Source organism: Chiroxiphia lanceolata, chromosome 17 (assembly GCF_009829145.1).
Source record: "Chiroxiphia lanceolata isolate bChiLan1 chromosome 17, bChiLan1.pri, whole genome shotgun sequence".
Taxonomy (NCBI): Eukaryota; Metazoa; Chordata; class Aves; order Passeriformes; family Pipridae; genus Chiroxiphia; species Chiroxiphia lanceolata.
In genome coordinates, this window is record NC_045653.1 from 6,135,583 (window position 1) to 6,153,100 (window position 17,518).

General features: G+C 44.3%; 1 protein-coding gene across 3 annotated transcripts in view; it reads left to right on the forward strand.

Moving 5' to 3' along the window:
• The window catches only part of TSHZ2 (teashirt zinc finger homeobox 2), a 222,025-nt gene extending 212,735 nt beyond the window's left edge, over positions 1–9,290 (forward strand). For 2 of the 3 annotated variants that reach the window (XM_032704892.1, XM_032704890.1), the window contains exon 3: positions 82–7,480. The gene's annotated coding sequence lies outside the window, so the exon portion shown is untranslated. Of the gene's footprint in view, positions 1–81; positions 7,481–8,844 lie in introns of those variants that run through there. The other variant, XR_004360006.1, reaches the window with a different exon arrangement.
• The last annotated feature ends 8,228 nt before the right edge of the window (positions 9,291–17,518 follow it).

Consider the following 17,518-nt stretch of genomic DNA (forward strand, 5'->3'; position numbering starts at 1 on the left):
CTCATTTCCAGGAATTTCTGTGGCTGCAGGTACATGGTGGGTACAACCTGGTGACAGTGGCTGTTGTTGTTGTGCTTGCAGGACGAATGCCTTAGTCCCAGCTCTCCAGCCCAGCCTCCCGCCCAGCCCTGCACGTCACTCCGGCCCTGACACTGAACTCACAGCAACCCGGACCCAGAAGACTGCCAAAAAAACTCCTGCTATTCTTCTTCATCCTCACTAACAATTTGGTAATGAAGTATTGATTTCCACTCCCCTGCTTATGGACGATATTAGATTTTCATTGATAAACTGCACTGGGGCTGTCTGGTCTCCACTGTCCCTTTTTGCTGTCACTGAAACAAAGTGCCACTGAAGTAAGATAATGACTGAGAACATTGATGTACTTATTTCGTCAATTTGTAACACTTGACAGGAAAAAAAAATTCTTCATAGTTTAATGTCCAAATGTGCTACACAAGATGCAGTCACTTTGGAAGCTTTACTTTTCATGGTAATGTCCATTTCCTATTTATAACCCCTTTGGGATAGTTTGTCTAAAGGAAATGTTTCTATTCTGTGCAGCTATTACTGTTGCACCTGGGTTGCCCAATCCAGTCATTGCACTAGGGATCAATACATCACAGTAAGTACAAGAATTATTAAGTTAAAACAGATTCTGAGCCAAAAAACCTCTGAACAATGTTAATCTTCTGTGCAAGTTGTTCAAATAGTTATGCTTAACCATGTTGCTGCCAAAGATTTGTTTGAAATGGATTATTTTCAGTTTGTTTTATTCCTCAGATATATATATATATTTAAATCTCCATTACGGTTTATGATGAGACATATGGGATGGAGGGATTTTTAAACAAAAGTACTATTGTTAGATTATTGAACATTATATAAATATAGCTATATCTATATATAAATATCACTATATAAATATCTATATATAGATATAAAAGAAGAAAAGTAGAATTCCTTTCTTAGTTAGGTGAGTGTAAATCCGAAACTCTCTGTTGTAGTCAATGGAGTTATTTTGGGTTTATGCCACCAAAAATGGGATCAGAATCTGGTGTCCGTGTTCTGTGCTGTGCCTTCAAGTCCACCACGACCTGGGGAGAAGGGGGCTACAGAGATGGCAATTCCGAATTTGTGCTTGGAACTTTTTTCATTAAAACTTCGAGATCCCAACTTTAATTTGTGGAATATTCACGTTAATAATGAGATCTAATTAAGACATCCATTAAAAGCCCGTTAAAGTTAATTTAACGTAAAAATTCCAATAGAACTGTATTAGATTTTCTCCATTAAATTAACGTTATGGATTTTTAACGGATGTCTTAATTATACATTATTATTAACGGGAATACTGTATTACACAGATTAAAATCGGGTCCCGAGTCAACTCCCGGACTCTTCCAGGATATGCCAATGTCACGAGCCTCCTGTTTCCTAGTGCACTGCTTGGAAAACCAGGCACAGCCCTGTTTACTCTCGCTCAGCACAAGCAACCTCCAGCAGACAAATCCATCTCTGCATTTAACGATGAACTTCCCCTATTCTCCGAGGAAAAATAAGTCTGGATCAAGTTGTAAATCGTTATTCCGTGGCAAATGAAATATTCAAAGTATGCGAGGCACAAGTGGAGAAGGAAGAGGCTCTTTCTCAAATAAGGGGTGGGGGGCTTTGGGGTGTCTTTTACTGTTGTTTTGTTTTCGATGTTCAAGGATTTAATTGAAGGGCAGCATTCACAAAATCAGGCTGAACATGTTCACTGCAATTCCCCCTGGCTTGTGCAGAAGGGCCTGTTTTGGCACTGCTCGGGAAATTTTGACATGATCCCTAAACTCAACATGGAGGAGAAAAAAAGGCCCTTCTTATTTACCTCCTAGGGAAAGTGTTGCCCTTATGCCACATATAATAGCAAATTGCTTTTTTTATGGCATGCATAACCTAGATGGGAAAAAATATGGCGCTTGAGGGAAGGAGGGAAAAAGTAAATGAAGTTCCAGGAATGTCATTCTGAAGTAATGAGGCATGGACAGAAAATATACCCCTCACATCATCGGATTGAGATGGCAGTCGAAATAGCTTCATTGAAGTGTCAGCACTCATCCATCAATCAATCATCCACAAGGAAAAATAGCGACAGTACAACGGGGCGGCTTTTATGGGATTTACTCATGGGCATAGGGAATAGCAGCTCAAATGTAGTTCTGACATGAAAAGCAAGGTGCTGATATTATTTTTTATGATGGGAGGATCATAAAGTGAATTGAGAACAGTGAGGTCTGTCTTTGCTTAACCTATTCAACTGGAAATGAACGGAGCTCAACTGGAAACGAGCAGAGCCTTCAGATGGGTTAAGATTGAAGCCTGTGCCATGCTGAGCACCGGCCATTGACAACAAAATTCTATTAAAGCAAAATCAATGCATTAGCATCGAGCTCCTCAGAAGCTGTTAAATTGCACAGCCCACATCAGAGTTATTTGGTGAAGTTGCCCAAGGTGGGGCCTGTGGCGTGGACCCAAAGGCCACGAGAGCCACAGTAAATCACCACCTGGGAGAAACCACGTGTGTATCTCCAGGCCTGCTCCTTTCCCTGAGCTTTTGGGTGCATAGAAAAAAATATTTGGCTTGTTGCAGCAGCCAAATGTGAAGCTCTTGATGCTGTTCCCTGTTGCTGGTGTTTTGCTGTCTGCTCTGGTAGAACCCTCCGCACAGTTGGGTTTGTCCTCTGTGGCCAGAGAAGCTGCCAGGAGCCTCTTCCTACAAAAGGGAGGCCCTGAGTGCCCACAGCAACCAGGGCTGGGGCTCTTGGGGTCACCAGCTGCTCAATTTTGGCAGAACAGAGGCTTTGCTGGTGTCCTGTAGCCAGTGAGCAGCAAAACCCCACATCCCTGTCTCGTCAGCACCTGGAACCCCAGAGCTGCAAACCTCCGGGGAGATTTTGGGAGGGCCAGTCCCCCTGAGGGAGGTCTGGCCATCCCAGCAGCAGGTTCTGCTCAGGAGGTTTGGCTCTGGCACAGGCAAATGTGGGAACAGCTACTTCCTTTAAAAACGTGGCCACAAACCTTTATTACACAGAGCTAAGCCTCGCTCGTTCTACCGGCACCGCTGTCCTCTGGGAACGTTTTAGGTACACATTTGAATTAACTGGGGTTTATTTTTTTTTTTACAATATGATATAAAAAAAGAAAATGTACATCTCTCCTCTCTCTTTCTCTGTGCGGAACTGGATGGGTTGATAGTTTATCTGTCATATAAATCAGGTAACACAGAAAATCATTGCATCTTTTCTCTGTCGCAGCTACTCAATATCTATCGTTCTGACTTTTATTCTTATTGGAGATCATCAAAACATTAATTAAAAGCCTGGTGATCAAACAGCCGAATATTTATGATTCACGTCCTTGCTTATTAACAAGTGGCATATTGATACACCACATATCCAAGCTGTTTGTGCTCCTGCACTGCAATAAAGCAGTGAGAAAGATTTATTCAGAAACCACAGCTCCCTTCCCACCACCACCCATGTCAAAATAAGCCATATCACCTTTAAAAAATTGTTCTATTTTAAAAGAAAGAGATGCAATTAGCATCCCTTTGGAGCCTAATATATAAGAATTTCAGTGGATCAGTCTCAGGTGTTTTTTCCAGGCTCTTATTATTTAAGCTGAGAGGGAGAAGGACACTTAACTTTAAAAATGGCTGTCATTAGTACAATAATAATTGTTGGGTTAAAAAAAAAATCTTTGAGAATCTGCTAAAAAACCTACCCAGTAATTACTTGTCAATGCAAGTTATCAGGGGGTTTATTACCTAGTTGTAAAAGTATTTACAAGACTGACCTTCCCAGCTTTTTTTTAGAGATCAGGGAGGATACAAAAAGTCATTTTAAAAATCAATAATTATATATTAGCAGGATAGGGGCTGAAGCCTTCCAAGCCAGTTTTACAGGCTGTCAAGTCAACTCTTACTCATTACCATGGCAAGGATTGCTTCCCTAATTTTTGGCCTTTTTTTTTCTTTCCTTAATCATGTTTTGATAAAGTGCCGTATTTACTGATCAATTGATACCCACAGTTCAGTTCCTAAACCAGAAACTTATGTTCCCACTGGGAACACCCATGGAAAACAAGCTGCCCTGAGTGAGCAGGAAATACAGAAGTAAGGGAGTTTTGGCCTGGGGCAGCCCTGGTGGGAGTTCTGAGGGGACATTGGCTCTGTGCTGGTTCCTGAGGGCCTGATCCAGCCACGGGCCAGCACAGCAGCTCAGGGCAGCCCATGGTTTGGCTGTGCTGTGGATGTTTTTTAGGGCTCAAACCTGTTAAAAAAACCAAGGGAATCAAGATGGCAGCCTAATTTTTGGCAGAGATTGAAGAACTGACTCTGCTCAGCCCCCGAGGCCGGGCTGTGCTGAGGCCACGTCCCCTCTCCCTGTGCCATCGTAACTCCAGGCTGGAGCAGAGGTGGATCTCCATCACACAGGCCTTTTGTCTTCGCCAACAGATATACGATGCAATTTATATTTAAAATTCTCTCTATAAAGACAGTATTGATCACAGATTCCGGATCAATATGTTGCAATTACAGCAGGCTTTAAAGGCCATCTGTCCCCAAGCAAGAGCACCGATCCAGCCACCTCGATGGATTGGGAACAAGTGCTACTGGTTTGTGCCCATCTTCTCACAGCCTGACATATTATTTGTGTTCCTAGGAAGTTGTGTGAGGAGCTATAGAGCTGTAATTCCTGGGTACTGACCTCCCAAGAGGGGCCCTCAGACCAGCTTCTCGCTGGGTTTCACAGCAGGTCAGTGACATTCTGGTTTTGCTCACCTGGGTTTCCTGCTCCCCCTCACAATTTATCCCAACTTTCCTTGTTGCCAAGGCTCTGTCCTCAGTTAGGAATGCTCAGCAAGAGGGTCTTGAATTTCACTAAAACTAAGAACTTTTCCATAACGGTGCTGAAGTGTTGTAGTTGGACGTTGGTGGGTGCAAACTGAGCCTTTTTTTATACCATAGAATCATTTAGGTTTGAAAAGACCCCCACAGTCATGGAGCCCAACCTCTGACCACTGTGTTATGTGACAGATTGCACCACAGCAAGTGTAATATTTTTAGACTTGTAATAAGTGAATAAATGACATGCATCTAAAGGCAGACTTCAATTCACATTTCATCAAACTGAGGTCCTAATTTGTCTGCACCTGAAGTCAAGATCTGTCGGTTGATGGCCCTGGGTGAGCCACTGGGTTGTTATTCCAGAAAGAAATGCTCTCCTGGATTTTCTTCTTTTCTCCATTATTTCCTGCAGTGGTTGGCTTCACACAAACACACAGAATTCAGAACTTTTATTCTCCAGTTTCCTTCTGAGGGAAAGTGAAAGAATAAAATAATGGGTTTGCACTGTTAACAGAAGCTGACTTACCTTTGCAGCCCACATGTGCTGTGCCACATCCTGCCAGCACCTCCCTGATCTTCCCTGCAACCGCCTCCCTCTGATTTGGTTTCAGTCCAATGTCTAAAAAACAGAAACCAGATTCTGGATGGAATTATTCCAGTGTAAATCCAGAGCCACTCCTTCAAATTCAGTAGATTTACACTCTGTCTGCACAGACCCAAACACTGTCCTCATGGTCCTAACCTCACATTCCCAATGTGTCTGGGCAGTTTTGAAACCAACTTCAGCAAACAGTCTCTATCTCCAGACAAATTAAACCTTCTGCACTTCAGAAGGTTCAGAGTTATGTCAGGGAGGAGACTGCAATACTTTGGTATTGATGTGACCATGCTGGTAAAAGTCCTGATGTAAAACCAGTTGTATCACTATAAAGCACTTTATACTGGTACAGCTCCTTTCGTTTTGCTGGACCACTTTTATCCCAGTGCAAGCACTTTTATTCCAGTATCCTCCAGTCTACACTAGTGGTGGTTTTTTATTTTGACTATACTGGCAAAAAAGTGAAGAGCAGATGAAGTTTAGGATGACACTGTTGTTTCTTGTACCAAAGTGTCTGCACAATAATTTCTTGGAGAGTATTTTTAAAAGCGAACTTGCTGTACCACTGGACTTAACTGCAGAGTAATAAACTTCCAGTTCATCATCCCTCTCAGCTCATGAAATGTCTCCAGGCCTTTGTAAAAAGCCCTGTTTGAGACAACAGATTAAATACTAATCCTGGCGGATCGTACATCCCCACTTCAGTTCACACCATCTCGCTGAGCAAACTTCTTTTTTCTTCCCTTTTTTGATCTAAGTAAAGGCAACAAATTCTCTCATTATACTTGTTAGATGAGATAGCAGGGGAAAAAAAAAAAAAAAGATCAGTATTTCAAGAAGAAAATGAAAATAACACCTTGGAAAAACGCAGCTACGTCAAAGGCAGGGAATGCTGTCCCCATCCCCAGGGATTCACGGTGTGGAAACGTCCACACGACTGTCTCCACTGCGGAGGATTTATGTGGGCAAGGTTTTCACTTAGGAACTGGTCCATGGAGCATTAAATAAATGCATATCTATGTGTAGATATGCAGGTAGCTACAGATATTCCCCCCTCCATGCATCACGTGTGTGCAGACACGGGCACACCCGGGTGTGTTTGTGCATCTCTCCCTGCCCAGGCACCCACCCCTGGCTGAGGGACCAGCTGGGCACTGCTGGCAGCAGGGCCTGCAGGATGAGCAGGGCAGGATTTTGGCTTTATAAGGCAGCAAACGCTGGGATGTGCAATACAGGTTGCAAAAGCTGACAAGCTCAACAGTTCTTATCTGGCTCAGGGTACTTCTCCGTCCTGTCTCTGGTACAATACCCCCTCCTGTCTCGTGCTCAGGCACCACTTCTTAATCCTCTGTTGTTTTGTTGGGTTTTTTTTTATTCTGCATGTTTATTTTGGGTTTTATTATCTGGAACCTGTCAGCAGGAATCACGAGAGATCCACCCCCATTTAAAGGAAGGAGCACAGTTGGCCATAACAGTAAATTGGATGGTTTTGCTCTGCCCCTGCCCACGTTTGTTATTGGCAGCATCTTCAGGTCCCATCTGTGACCCGTGGTGTTAGGGCTGGAATTCCGTTTCAAAAATGGTCATAAAAATAAAGAATCAAAAGCTCATTTCTCTTTTCAAAAAAAAAAAAAAAAAAAATTGTATATACTCCAAATGGCAAAAAGGAAAGATGAACCACATTTTTTATACGAACAAACCAACGGGACTCCCTTGGAGAGGACTCGCAGTGACTTTCTCTGTAGAATGTCTCAGTGCTCTGCACTGATTTTGTAACCAGTGCATGCTGTATAGAACATATTGCCTGTAACTTAGAGTGGAGGGGGGGCCAAGCTGCTCTTCCTTGGGCACTGCAGCTTGTTGGGATGAAAAGTTGCGCCTTTGATGCATTTTTATACTGTATATATTTGTATATATTAACTATATTGCCATGTTATGAACACAGATTTTGTTATATTTGCTTGTTTCGGTTTCCTAACAAAAGAAAAGGGGAAAAAAATGGGTCCATAATGGGGGATATTATTTTATTTTATTTTTTTTCCCAATAGAAAATATGCTTGTAATTTCTGTTTGTTTGTTTTCTTGGTCGTCATCTTTTAATGGCTCATAAAGGAATTAGAGACGAGTTTTTGGAGGAACTCTGAGAAGCAAGTCTGTGTTTGCATGAGACCTGCCCAGTTGCTGGCTAGAAAGGGGGGCGGGGGGAAGAGGGGAAATCTAAGTCAAGTTTTGCTTTTAAAGCATGCTTAGTCCCATGGGAAACCCATACATGTACAATTATTCTCTTTGTATTTTATCTAATAGTGCCTGAATTATTTTTTTTAATGTCTTCTTGGAGGAACAATTCATAATTGTCAAAATTTGAAACATTAGCTTAATTTTGTTTTCATGACCCCTCATTTCTTCTCCTTATTTATTTTGTTGCTGTTTATAATGGGCCCCAAGGCCATTTCTGACATTGCAGTGTTCTTCTTCCACATTAAGGATGTTTTTAAAATTACTAAGATTATTGAGCCAACAGGCTGTTTTAATCAAAACCATGTTTCACTTGGTTTGGGTGATTATGAATGGTCCTTCTCAAGGAAAAAGCCCTTTCTGCTGGGAGGACCATACCATCTAGTGGCCCCGGAGCTTCATCACAGACACACATCTTCCCAACATTTACTGTCTTTCCAAAAGCCTGGCTGGCAATTTTGCTTCCAATTATTTGCTTATTATAACTAACTTAAACTAAACAAATTGATAATGTTAATGGCTTTCCCTCCCCTCCCCACCCCCCCATGGTTGATTGCTAAATAAATTCGTATAATTTATACTAGAGGAGATTATTGCTTTTATTGTTTTGGGTTCCCCCAAACCAATTATTAACAATCAGGACTATGTATCTCATTAAATTTAAATCAGGTCAAACCTATTTATCTAAGGCCTTTTCTGATTTACAGGAAGATGACTGTATTCCAGAGCATTTAAGATGTATTTCTGTGTATGATTTTGCAGCATTGAAATCTTTTAATGGTGATTTTTTTTGTTCTGTATTTTCACCACGGTAAATACGTTGTTAAAAAAAAAATCCCTCAACTTTCCCACAGAAAACATTACTTTTTATGCCCAGGGATTTTTTTTTTTTTAATAAAATCACTGCAGTTTTAGAACTGTAATTAAAGCCCTGAATAATAGATCACACATCTTTATCTGTTGTGTTTAAAAGGAAAAAAAAAAAAAAAATAGCCCAAACTGTTCACATAATCCTGAATGCCTCATTTCCATAAAAAAGGTTTCTATACATATATTATTTACATTTTTAAACATGGTAATTCTTTCCTTTGTGGCATAAAATGTCTCTTTTCCACTGCAGCTACTGGAAAGCGACTGCTCACATCTGAAATGTTATCGTAATTTGCATCAGGAAACCCAACTGCAGACATTAAGGACTTGGGTGTGTTCAATTATGATTTTGCTGGAGGCTGTCCCTCATTTTAATGCTGCACTCATTGAACTACCTTTCTGAAATCTAGCTGATATGGCTCACCATAGACATGCTTCACAACATCATTAGCTTTGCAAATGGCTTCATTTCAGTCAATGCAGGCTTCAGTTTTGGCCAATTGTAAAATGGAAATTTGAAAAGGGAAAGGGGAAAAAAAAAAAAAAAGAAAAAAAAAGAAAAAAAACAGATGCACTTAAAACATGAAAAGAATTATTTATATGATAAAAATATATTTAGATTTTCAAAGCACAAGACTGAACAGAAGTGCTCTTTTTATGCTTTCTGAAGATGTTACTGTTAAAAGTCTTTCTACATCAGGCTTAATAAATCTGTAATGACATTTGATGGATTGATTTTTGTGTGGGTTTTTCTTTTCTTTTTTTTTTTTTTTTTTTTTTTTTTTTTTTTTTTTTTTTTGCCTTTCTTTCTCTGCAGAGAAAGAAAAGGACTGACCTGGAGGGGCTGTGGGAGTGAAAAAAACCCACAGGAATGTGCCTGTTTCAGTAAAACTCACGAACAATTTCCAGCAGTCTCCTTTCCCTTAAATGATAATCACTTAAAGTGAGAAAAAGAGGGAAAAATCCCCAACGACACCGCCCTGCATTGGTGGTGCAGAGCTTTTCCCTCCCTCCTGTGGCTGCTCTGGCCACTCCAGGTTATTTATGGAGGGATCTGCAGGAGGCTCCGCGCTGCTGTCACACAAATTTGGGGCTCGCCGGCCACAAACCAGGAGAGACTGAGACACCAAACCCCCCTCGGGGGGTTCCACCCCGACGGATCGCTCGGGCTGACATTCCCTGCCCCGGGTTCACACTCCCTGTCCCCGGGCATTCCCTGTCCCCTGGTTAATATTCCCTGTCCCCGGGCATTCCCTGTCCCCCTGCGCCGGGAGTTGTGTCCCCACCGCCCACCCCGTGGGTGATTTACTGCCCAGGAGTCAGAGCTCTCTCCGGGGCAGAGATTCCTGAGGCTCGTCCTCCTTAAATGTTGGTGGGCACAGGATCGCCCGAGCCAGGTTTAACTCTGCTGCTCCTCCTGGCTGTGACAAAACACACATCCCTTGCCAGCCCGTCCCGAGGGCAGCGCGTCCTCCCGGCATCCTGGCTGTCCCTGAAGGTCACAGAAGGACAGGGCAGGTGTCCCCACACCTGTGGAAGGGAGAGCAGAGGGGAGGGAAGAGCTGGATGTGTCCCCCTCGGACTTCCTCCAAGTCTCCTTTCCCAAGCCACCCCAGGGTTTTTCCAGAGCACATCACCCGTCCCTTTTCCAGCTGTCCATCTCCTGCAGAGCCAAATCCAGTGACAGGCTCTGCCCACTCCTCACCCCTTGCTGTGACCATCCCACACCCACGGGTGACCCCCAGGGCCACCCATCCCTCCCACACTCGTTACCAAACCCCCTCTCAGGCGGTGCCTCGGATCCTGCAACACCGACCTATTTTTTTTTTTTTTTAAGTGATTTTTTTTTTTTTTAAGGAATATACTGCACACATTTCAAGAAACCCCTCTAGGGTAAAATAAAAAATATATATAGATGGCTAAAATAACAAATGAATCATAAAACTTAGAGATGGAAAAGGACTATTAGATCATCCAGTTTATCTTACTGTCTGCCAATACAGGTTTGCTCCCCACAGACCCTCCCCTGGGCTTTGTCTCGCCTCTCTGACTTAACTCCAGCACACAGGGTCCTCTGCCACTTCCCTGGGAAGGATCATTAATGGGTCAGGAATGTTTTATAGGTGCAGGGCCAAATCCTGGCCTGGGGGGAGTCTCACCTGCAAGGTGCTCGGGCGCTGACCCCTCGCATTTTAGTGCCCCACGAAGCAGCAATAAATGTGCCATGGGAGTGGGTTTTCACCCCATGCCCCTGCCCACAGCACCCCACTGGCTGTGGGGCTGGGATTGTGGTCCATAAGGATCCATGTCCTCTCTGTGCTGGAGCCCTGGGTGAGCCAGTGGGGCAGGACCACTCACCCACCACCACAGCATTCCCGAATGGATGGAGATGCCAGACCAGCTGTAGGCAGCTCCCAGCAGGCTGAAGAGCCTGTTCTAATTTATTCCAAGGGTTTGAACTTGCATCTCTCTCTTTTTTTTTTTTGTTTTTTAATTATTGGTGATACACTCCAACAGAAGAACAAACAAACAAACAAATAAAATCAACCCTTCAGCTTCTCAGACGGATGTTTTGGCTACAGGGCAACTTTGAAAGCTGGTTCAGTTGTTGTTTTTGCTTTCATTTTTTTTGCTGCTCCTTAAAACTGTCTTGATTTAATAAAAGTTAAATGTTTTCATAGGAAAATCAGGCTGGGCGGTTTGTGATTCTTTTATGTACAACACGAATATTACATTATTCAGCAATTCAGGAATAAATTTAATTCTGTCTACCTTTGCTGAGTGTTTTACAATTTAAATAGCTGGTCTCACAGAGGGGTCCAGGCACTTCAGGAGGGCACCAAAGTCGTGGTACAAAGGGTAAAGTGGGACCTGTCCAGGTCTGTGGGAGGCAGGAAAGGAGAGCCTGGGACCAGAGGCTGGGTTTGCCACCAGGAGGATTATGTGACCCATATGAGGCACCATAGAACAGGAGGAGAAGAGAACACTGAGAGGGGATCCCATCAATCCATACAAATATCTCCAAGGGGTGTCAGAGGATGGTGCCAGACTCTCCTCAGTGGTGCCCAGTAATGGGATGAGGAGCAATGGCCATAAACTAAAACAGGTTCCACCTCAACCTGAGGAAGAAATCCTTTCCATGAGGGTGGCAGAGCACTGGAACAGCTCCCCAGGGCAGGTATGGAGTCTCCCTCTCTGGAGACATTCCAAACCCACCAGGACATGTTCCTTTGTCACCTGCTCTGGGTGACCTTCCTTGGTGGGGGGGTCGGACTGGAGGATCTCCAGAGGGCCCTTCCAACCCCAACGTTCTGTGACCCCCGGTTTGCTCTGAAGTTTTGAGATGCAGCAGTGCCCCTGGGCTGGTCCCCCTGCACAGACAGCCCCGTTCACATCCCCCCTGATCCCTCTACAGCCAGGGGGGTCCCAACCCAGGGACATCTTCAGGTGGGACTGGCACTGGTGCCTGGATGGGCTGAGCTTCCCCAGGAGCTGCTGCCCCGCACTCCTGAGCCAGGTTGGACAGGGCTGGAGCACCACACCCAACACAGCAGCTGCAGGGGGTTGTGTCACTCAGGGCAGTTCATTGGGAAGGTTTATGGTCGGGAAGACAAATGTTTAGAGGAACAAAAGGCAACCCCACATCCCCTCAGCATCTGTTCCCAGCTCACGCTGACGCCTCAGCCGCGGCTCAGAGGCAGCTCCAGAGCAAACCAAGCTGTTAACTGGGCTCCAGGCTGCCTGCAGGGAAAAGGCAGGAGCAAATATCACAGGAAAAACAATCCAAAATGCAGCAGAAAACATCAGGCTGCGTCAAGTTGCTGCCCACTACTGGGAAGATCTTTGCTCAGGGGAAGGAGTCGAGTCCTGAGGATGATGATGATTGGGATCCTCCCGGGACTCAGCACACACAGACACCCCAGCTGCCAGCCAGGGCACAGGGCTGGGGCCTTGTCCTCCTCCACCACCCCACCCCAGGGGAGCAGGAGGGTCAGGGCAGGTGTCTGTCACAGCAGGACAAACAGACACATAGAGACATCCAAGATTTTGGCTACATGCACACGAGGACTGAGCAGGGCCCTGCTCAGACCATGTCTGCCCATGTCCCCTGCTGTTGGTGACCAGCAGTGACTGGCCCCACAAATGAGTAATGAAAAGGGATGTGTTCCTATGGGATCCCATCAACAGGAGGACACAGAGCTCCCAGTGGGTCCCCAGCTCCCCATGGCCCCAGTACCTGAAACACCACCCACCTCAGCAGTTCTCAGCTGCCCCAAAGCAGTTCTGAACCAAGCTGTGCTTTGGGGAAACACACTTCAAATCCTGCCTTTATTTTTTCTCAGCACATCAGGCCACGTCAGTCTTGTGGAGCAAGGTCCAGACTGCTCAACTGTGTAAAATTTACTACTTTGGCAGAGTTTTCTGCAGCCCAAATGGTAATCCAGGCTAAGCCCTTTGATACCTCCTCAGGCTGTCCTACAAAATACACCTGAGCCCCTAAAATATTAAGTGTGTTGCTTGTCTGAAAGCCATAGTGAGGGAGGAAGAGAATTCCTAAAGAGATCAGATAAACCTCAACACTAACAAGAGCATTTGGGAAACAAAGACTGTCTGCACACTGAAAATAGTTATTGCAGGGGTACTGACACTTGAAAGGCATTTACAACATTTTTAACACAGGAAAGACATAGTTTTGCTGGTGAAGTGGTGCTTTTATGGCTGTGATGTCTTTAGGGACTCTGTAGACGTGGTGATGAACCAGCCTTGGGCCCACTGGATGTTCCTGCAGTGACCAGACAGAGCAGGGCTGCAAACGTTGGACATTTCAGGAAACATTAAATTACTTAAAAGACAGATTTCCCAGGGAAATATACCTTGAACAGGTTTCTTCTTTTTTTTTTTTTTTTTTTTTTTTTTTCAGAAATGGATACCAGCTTTACATTAATATAATCTATAACCATGCAAGTACAGCTCTGGTTTCTCAGTTACCAGCCCTGGCTCTCCACCAAAAAGTCCTTTTTGCTGTCAAACTATCACTGATTTTTATTTTTAAAGCATTCTCGACCAAATTCACTGCATCTGGCTGCCTGAGTGTGCAGCTCAGTGCTGTGGTGCAACTCAGGTGGGATTAAAGTGTCCCAAGACCGGGCTCTATAAATCCAGTGCCAAAAAATCACTAACAAGTTTAAAAAAACCCCCAAAATCTGAAACCAAAACCAAATCCAAAGCATTTTTTGAACCGGCATGTTCGATGCTACCTTTTAATTGACAAGAACAATGTTACAAGTGTTTAAGAATTTTGTTTGCTTGTTTTTCCGAAATAATAAAATATTGACGGCTCTGGATAAACTCATCCCAGAAAATATTTAGGTTAAATTAACAAAGTGAGGAGCCCCTGAGCTCAGGCAAACAGCAATAGTGCTGGTTGGAGAAGGGGGAAATCACATATTTTATATGAAAAGTCCATCTGTAAGCAATTGTGCTAATGCTTTAAAGATGATCAGCTCAGGCTTTTGGAGTCAAACAGGAAAACAACCAAAATTCTTATCGGGAAAGAAATTTTTCAACCTGAAAACAGATTCTGTCAAAATGTCAGAGGCCCAGATTTAGGTTCTGCTAAAAAGAGACTTTAACAAGACACAATTTGAACAGAAATGCTGAGTTCAATTACCTCTTAACCTCAAGTAACAGCTGGAGGGAGACCAGAAATATGACCCCAAACTTAACAGTGAAGGGGAACCAAAAGGAAAGAGAAATTAAGAGTGGCTCATCCTCATCCCCCTTTGTGAACAGACAACACCAACACTGAGAAGGGCAGGGGCAGGTGCTTCATTTAAGGGTTTTTTTTACCCAAAAACTGAGCCTGGAAAATACATTCCCTGGATAATCAAGAGAACTGAAGTGCAGAGCCACTGCTCCTCCTCCAGCTGAGAACAGGAACCTGCCCCAGAGGTCGGAAATACCTGGGCCTGCTGCTGGGAAGTTTTGGGAGGTTTTGGTGAGAGGGATTTGGAAGAACACAGAAGGCAAAAAATTCAAGTTTGGTGCAAAATGTATTTCGGCATTAATTATCATTTCACTCAGTTCTGATCTTTCTTCCCCAACTATTTATGCTCAACTTTGACATTAAAATTTCATTCGGTTTGCTCAGAACTACTTTATTTAGCAATGTTTAATTAGATTTTCGAGAACATATATATATATATATATACACACATATTAAAAATTCAGAACTGCCCTAAAATGAAATAACACTTCATTACAAAATGTGAATTTATTTTTTTTTTTGCTTTAAGTGAGAGCTACTTCCTGATTTTCCAGAATTATCAGAAAACTGTGAAGCCTGTGGTTTCCTCGGCTCATGTGGGTAACAAAGATTCTGCCTGTTTTTTATCCACCTCTTGTTCCACTAAACTGCACCAAAGACTGAGGGCTGCAATCACAGGAAGGTTCTTTGCAAGTAATTATTCCACAAGACCAAAAAAAAAAAAAAATAAAAATCAGTAATTAGGTCACGACTTTCAGAGAGGATTAATAAAACATTTTATATGTGTAAAATGAGTTTTAAATGCCAAAGTGTTCCATAACTATTTATCAGACCGAACTTGCTCATGCAAATAGTTTTGTCCCCAAGATCCACACAGAGGAATGTCCACAGCAATTGTCCCACGTTATAAAACACATCATTTAATTAATAGTAAAAACCCAAGCACTCAAAAGTAATGTTTGCCAGCAGCTACATCTGCTCGGTAGCCACACATTTCAGGAAATATTGATCGGGTGAGAAGAGAAAATCGGGGATAACGTTTCTGTATCTCCAGATTTTCTCTGGTCCATCTCCCTTGTCGGGGAAGTTTCCCGGTGATGCCGTGACTGTTGCTCGCATTATTAACCAGGTCACCGCCTTTCAGCCCGTTTGGGCTGTTCGGGGGCAGCTCTGTGTTTGTTAGGTATTTTTATGCTATTGCTAATTAATTCTGGTGTCTGAAGTAAACTTGTCCCGGGAACACGCGGCAGCTCCAGCCCCGCGGGCGGGTCCCGCTCCTCGGCTTGGCCAACACCGCCACCTAATGCCGGCACATCCCGCTCCTCCGGAGCTCCAAATACCTTGGAATGATGCTCCCAGCGCCCTTCCCGCCGCGATGTGGCTCTTTGGGGGTGCAGCACACACGAAGAGGGGGGAAGAACCTCTCTCCCCGGCTCACAGAGACATTTGGGAAGCGCTGAACAGCAGAGATGAGCTCCTGGAGGCTGCAGGGCAGAATTCTGCGTGCTGGGAGTAGGGAGAGCCTCAGGGGAAGCAAAGGGAGAGCAACTTTGGAGAGGGAATGTTCTTGTTACAGGGAATATTATTATCAAAACCCAGAGCTCCCCAGTCTGAGCCTCCCCAGTCCTGCAGAAAGGTCGGGAGCAAAGTGATTTCATTGCACACAGATAGACAGGAGGAAGATAAAAAGCTGCTGTGTCTGCCCAAACAGCTCAGATCCAGTACCACAGTGAAGGGGTGACCTGGACAGACACCACACCTTCACGTTTGTCTTCACCTCACCGAGTCTGTGGCGGGCTGGGAAGTGTTAAACCAGAGCATCTTGTGCTTTGCAGTGCCATGCTCAGCCCAGCAGCCTCCTCTCTGGAATTCTGCTCCAACAGCAACCACAGCTCCTGATTTTTGCAATATTTCACATCTGACCCAATACTGGACTCTGTGCCTCTCAATAACTAACTCCAAACTAAATAAAACCACTCAGCATACAACGGACCCTTGTTACAGATAACAACACACGTCAAAATGGGCATTCTTGCAATTAGCATGTGATTGCTCAATCTGCATAATTACACATGGGAATCATGCTGTAGCATGTTTGGAACTGCTACATCTCATTTTCCCCAGTAATCCTAAATCATATAAATATCTTCTGTAGGAACTACTACTTTAGATGTTACAAATTAATATTAATTCGTAAGGATGAAATTGAATTAAATGTACTGATTTTAATGTCATGAATGCACTCATAACTATTTTTTTCCCCTGAGAACCATCTGCAATTTAGAGACTTGCTAATCCTAATTAAATGCACTTTTCTCAAGTGTGTGCAAATGAAGGGAGAAATCTGCTCGGGAAAGCACTTGCAGATTTTCCACTTCCACAAAGGGGAAGAAGAAACAGTTTTGTGATTTAATATTAGATCTCCCTCGTAAGTGAAAATGAGTGTTGCTTCTTTGCCATTTCAGGACATCCAGCAGTCTGTGGATGGATCTGAACTGGTAATTAGCTAAAAGAAGAGGAGGAAGAGCCCTCAAACAAGTGTTTGTGATGCTGGTCTGAACATCCACAGAGAAACACTGTTTGTTATACCCTCCCTCATCCCAGACAGTGCTCCAAGCCCTCTGATTCTGTGTATGGAGGCACCAAACAGAACCTGCACTGCAGGTTTTCAAGGAAACAGAACCACTGGGTCAGGCTGGAAGGGCCCACAGGGGTCACCTGATCCCACCTCCTGCTCCAGCAGGGCCATCCCAGAGCACATGGCACAGGATTGTGTCCAGATGGTTCTGGAACATCCCCAGTGAGGAGACTCCACACCCTCTCTGGTCTCTGTTCAGTGCTCAGTCACTGCACAGGGAAGAAATTCTTCCTCATGTCCAGGTGGAACTCTCTGGGCATCAGTTCCTGCCCGTTCCTCGTGTCCCATTGCTGAGCCTGGTCCGTGCTCTGCCCCCTCCCTGCAGGCCCTGACACACATGGATGGGGTCCCCTCTCAGTGTCTCCCCTCGAGGCTGCACAGCCCCAGCTCCTCAGCCTGGAGGAGGGGCCAGAAACCAGAGCAGCCCCAGAGCCGTCTCACATCCTCCCCTACAGCAGCTCCACCAACACCAGCAGTGATGAGACACCCTCGTTTTATTCACTGCCACAATTTATTTCT